We start from the raw sequence: 5,919 nt of genomic DNA on the forward strand, positions 1-5,919 counted from the left end.
AAGTAATAATGGTATTTTCGTCAGTTTGCTGAAATAGCTGACCGAATCTACAAAAATGAAAAAGGTGGCCCAGTTTTGCAAAAGCCCAAAATTAGTGAATTTTTTATGCAAATTGGCCTAGTTAATATATTAGGAATACTTTTGTATATTTTGAAGCTCGGAAGAAATGTATATATTATATATGATAATTGAAAAGTAAAAGTATATAGAACATACGATTATTTATGACTCATTTTAATTCAACTATTTAAAATAAAAAAAAATGATTTAGCTACCTAATTTTTAAATTCATTTGATTTGACCTTTTAATAACTCTTAAACTACAAAAATTAAATGCATAATTCATTTTTCATACAATTTATGCAACTACAATTTTATTAAAGTGAGTAGACTATCAAATGGTTTATTTCAGGTAAATTTAAAGATTGAGTATTAAAATCAAAATTTTCAAAGGTTGAGTGGTTGAATCAAAACAGACCAAAATTCAGATAAATTCAATAAATTATTACACAGTTTAAATTTTATAGGGATAAAATTTTAATTTTAAAACCGTAGGTATATACATATGAAATTGTGTCCAAGAATAAACAGTGCCCTTATCTCTTCGCCTCTCTGAGCTCTCTCTCTCTCTCTGTCTCTCTCTCTTTAATAAATGGTCGACTCTCTGTGAGCTCTTCGCCTGTCTTCCGAATCAAAGCAGGTAAGTTCAATTTCTGCTGGTTTAATCGCTATTCTCAAGAAAAGAGAAGCCGAGTGCCATCTCATCCATGTCTGTCGGCGCCCAATATTCTATCTGCTATCCTTCACCGTCGTTCCTCCCGGTTAGCTCCTCCGTAAGCTCTGCTCCCCTGTTCCGGTTGCCGCCTTCTGCTTCCACACTAAACTAAACTAAACTAAACTAAACCAAACTAAACTCTCCCACGTTCCTTAATTTTTTTTTTTGTCCCAGAGGGCGGCGGAGCCGAAGCCCTGCCGCAGCTGTAGAATCATCTCCGCGACTGCCCAGGTTTGCCCGTTGCTTTCGACGCTCCTCCTCCCCTCCCCCTGCATTCCTCTCAACCTATTCGAGAAACCATCACGAGTGTGTAATTCTTCTGGTTCCAGGGGGGAGAAAGTCGCAGCAGAAGGCGCGTATGGCGCCGCCGCAAGCTGGTATGTGCCCACCTCCTAGGGCATTGATCGATCTCTATTTTCCTTTTTAAGCTTGATAATGAGGTTTTCATGTTTGATGTTGTAAAATGTATGTTGGGGAAACCGTTTTGTATGCTTTGGCTGCACATTCAAGGCTATACTAGACTAGATGTAATTTTCTTGGCACCCTGCTCTAGGGGTGGCAATCCAGCTCGCTGTTCGCGAGCCAGCTCGTGTTTCGGCTTGAAATGAGCTCGAGATCGGCTCGCTCGTTTAGTAAACGAGCCGAACACAAGCTGGATTTTTCAGCTCGTTTAATAAACAAGCCGAACACGAGCTGTGGTCAGCTCACTCGTGTTCGGCTCGATAACAGCTCGAATACATATATTTTATATTTATATAATTTATTTAATTTATATTTTTATATATAAATAAATAATTATATATAATATATATTTCTATTAGTTAATTTTTAACAAAATAAAAATATAAATGCAAGTTTAATTATAAAAAAATTTATTTATATGTAAAGTTTTAACTATTACATCAAAGTCTAATGGATAAGATTTTATAAATTTATTTTTTATATATATTTAATCTAATTTTTTTTAATTTATTGTTTGTTGGCCAGCTCGTGCACTAGCTCGTGTTCAGCTCGTTAATAAACGAGCCGAACACGAGCTGGATTTTTCGGCTCGGTACTTTAGTGAGCCAGCTCGTGTTCGGCTCGTTTAATGAACGAGCCGAACACGAGCCAACTCCAGCTAGCTCGTGTTCGGCTCGTTTACACCCCTACATAACGCTTAACCACGTAGAATCATTCACCTTCATAAAGAGGAAGCAAGTGGCTCTTCCACGGATAACAATTCTTTATTGGGGGCAATCCGGTGATTGGTGTATTCAACTCAAACTCAACCGTCGATCTTATATGGCAAAGATAAGGCCAATTTTATAAATATAAATTTTATAGGATTATTTGTAAATTTTTTTTATTAAGAGGCTAAATACAAAAAAAGCCTAATAATATACTCTCAAAAGAGTAAAATGTACGGATTCTTCTTCTACTATCATGATAGTGCAAAGTTGAGTAATATATAACTTTTATGTTAATTAAACCGTTTAAATTTCTAAAAAATTATATATATTAAACTTTTAGTCTATAATCGTAATCCCGAACTTATATCAGTTTAATGTGACAAGAATTAGAATGTCTATTTTCTACGGAAAAAAATGAAATTTGTCTTAACGTTCTGCGAGTGAAGTTTAGAAGTGTGTTGCAATATAAGAAAAGTAGAGGGACTATTCTGCATTTTTACCCATTGATGAATGACCAATCAATTGCATGATTGATGATCTTTTGAGTGACAGGTGTCAGCAGGATGTGCAATCACGTTGAATATGTAATTTCCACATGTTATTTTTATTTTCTTGAATTTTCTAGGATTTGTTTGATTAATTCTAGTTGTTATCACATGACCATCACCTTAAATTTTAGTGAGATGTGTCACCATAAATGGATTACTGGTTAGGAACTTAATTTGTTCCTTGTTAAGCAACTCTATAGATAATAATAAACTATTCACCGATTTATTTTCGATGATAAAACTTTAAAAATCGACAAACAGCATTATTGAACAAAATCTAAACCATTTAAATAAGTTGGAAATTAAATTATATATTTTTTTCGGTATTATTCTCTGGTTCACCAAATATACATAAAATAAATATCCTTAAACAAAGTGATAATACAATTTTTATATTTAAGACCTAGAGTTTATATCATGTTATAAATAGTTTAAAAAATTTTCCAACAGAAATTCAACTGATTTGAAATTTTTTATACTGTTAAACGAGTAAACACGTCATACTTATAAATTTTGTAATTCTTTGATCGTTCGATTAGTGATTTGGAATAGCTTGGCTTGTGTGCTTTTAGAAGTAATTTTGTCTTCGTGTTATCAAGTCGTTTTTTATTCTAGGACTTGTGAATTGACGATCGACTCAGTTAGACTTGATCTAGAGTATTCGAAGTATTTAAAAAATAAATTTTGCTATTTTTTAATATTATTTATCTAGTGATCGAAATAGCTCTAAATCAACAGCCGAAAATAAAAAACTTATAAAAATTGATGATATGAACTAAAATTTTAGATCAAAAATATTAATCTTGTTCTATATAGTATAAAAAATTTTTAATTAAAATTTTACGTGATTTGAATATTTTTATACTGTTAAACTTATAAACGTCTCACTAAGATCATTTAAATTATTGATTTTTGGTCCCTCCGAAACAGATTACTAGCCAAATGATATCGAAAAATTACAAAATTTATTTTGAAGCTACTTCATCAAGTCTAATATAGTAGATCGTCAATTCGAAAGTCATAACATAGTGTGTCAATGTGTGTGTCTATATATGTATATTTATATAAGAATCCAGCTACTATTCTTTTAGGAGAACGAAGGTCTTCGTCCTCCTAAATCATTTTAGATGATAGGAATTTCAAATCGATGATCAGAGCCGTTAAACTTGATGTAGAGTATTTAAAGTGTTTAAAAACTAAATTTCATGAATTTTAAAAATTACTTACGTAGTGATCAAAGGATCACAAAATCAATAATTTTTAATGGCCTATACGATCTGCTTGCTAGTTTAACGACGTAGAACAATCCAAACAGTTTGATTTTTTGATAGAAAATTCTTTATGCTTTTTAGATAATATTTGATAATTTCGACCATGAATTGAAAAGATCTAACATCTATTTTCACAAGGTTATTCGTTTTTTACCGTTTATTTTTCGACTCTTCAATGAACTTAACGACGAATTTTAAAATTTATAAAATTTAGTTTCTACACGTTATAAATACTCTAAATCAACTTTAACGGTTCTGATAATCAATTCAGAATTTCTATTATCTAAAACGACTTAGAAGGACGAAGGCCCCCGTCCTCCTAAAAGAATAGTAGCTGGACTGTATATATATTAATTTATATTTTATATTTTTATATATATTTTTGTCATAAGCAAGGGGGGCCAATGAGCTGGAGAGCCATGTGCACTGAGGAGATACTAAGAATGTGGTAGTGTACCATGTGAGAAGAGGATCTATATTAGATTGAAGCTTATTATTTCATGTTAAATATTGCTAAGTTACAATGAATGGTGACCACACCTCAAATAATAATAATAATAATAATAATCATCATAAGGGTATATTGCTTATTTGGTCCTCAAACCATAAAGTGTATGAATTTTTTATCCTCAAACTTTAATTTGTTGTAATTTTTGTTCAAACTTAATTTAAATTGTATTACAATCAAGCCCTATAGCCTAATTTAGTTAGCTAAATATTGATTTAACGCTAAAGTTAGTGTGACTAATGATGTGCCAATAATTAAGATGCTATATTTTTTTTTTTCATCAGCGATGCATCAATATATAGTCAACTAAATTGGATCGTAGGACTTCATTGGAATACTTCTGAAAGTTTAAGCTAAAAATTGCGATAAAATAAAATTTGACTTTAAGCCAAAAATTGCGATAAATTAAAATTTGAGATCTAAAATTATCACCTAACTCATAGTTTGAGAACCAAACGTACAATTTACCTTAAAAAGAAAAAAAAAAGATATAGAGACACCTCAATTTTACTTTTTTTTATTAACGGTAATTTTGTCAAATTTAATAACTCTAATTATTTAATAATAAAATAAAAATATCATAATAATTAACAAGCAGTAGTAAATAGATTTTCTGACAATGCCAACTCGAATAATTCAACATATCGTACATAATAAGAGTACAATTATTGAGGGATTCGAAAAAGAAGGGTCTAGATCAACTTTTTGGAGAATGATTTGGAAAAGGGTAAAGAATATGTTTTAACATTAAATGGATAATAATTACAAATGCGAAATTTTCGAACAATTCATTACATATATTTTACAGGATTAATTTCATAAAGATTTACATATATTTTATAGGATTAATTTCATACAAATCCCTATAAACATAATGAATTGCAAATATATTCCTACAAAGTTCAACTTTTATATATTATTACTGTAAAAATCCTAATATTTTCAAATATGTTCATTTGATTCGTTACCATTAAAATACTATTTATTTTATAAGTGAAATGACTATTTTGCCATCACAAATATGCCCCTCTAAAAAGTCCCAACTATTGATTAAAGAAAAGTAAAAAGTCAATTCACCTCATTAACTAATTAACGTTAAGTATTTTACCTGTGATTAACTAATTTTTTCTAATGAATCCTAACGATAGGGATATATTTGAAACCATCAGAACTTTTACAGAGACAACAAATAAAAGTTGAACTTTGAAGGAATATATTTATAAGGGATAATTACCTATATACCCCTTATATGTTTTAAAATATCCGATTTATCCCTACTTTTTTTTTTTTCTTTCTAAAATACCCCTCATATATTCCACCGTTATTGTAAAATACCACCGCAGTTAGGGGTGGCAATCCAGCTCACTGTTCGCGTGCCAGCTCGTATTCGGCTCGAAATGAGCTCGAGATCGGCTCGCTCGTGTAGTAAACGAGCCGAACGCGAGCTGGATTTTACAACTCGTTTAATAAACAAGCCGAACATGAGCCGGGTCAACTCGCTCGTGGTTCGGCTCGATAACAGCTCGATACATATATTTGTATTATATAATTTATTTAATTTATATTATATAAATAAATAATTATATATAATATATATTTTTATATTTGATTTTTAGCAAAATAAAAATATAAATGCGAGTTTAAT

At 30.7% G+C, this 5,919-nt stretch overlaps 1 long non-coding RNA gene across 1 annotated transcript; it reads left to right on the top strand.

Annotated features, from left to right (window-relative positions):
- Positions 652-1,260, top strand: LOC109727438. Its single transcript, XR_002220775.1, has 3 exons — positions 652-833; positions 950-1,006; positions 1,105-1,260. It is a non-coding gene; the product is annotated as an uncharacterized LOC109727438 (long non-coding RNA).

This window comes from Ananas comosus, linkage group 22 (genome assembly GCF_001540865.1).
Source record: "Ananas comosus cultivar F153 linkage group 22, ASM154086v1, whole genome shotgun sequence".
Classification (NCBI taxonomy): domain Eukaryota; kingdom Viridiplantae; phylum Streptophyta; class Magnoliopsida; order Poales; family Bromeliaceae; genus Ananas; species Ananas comosus.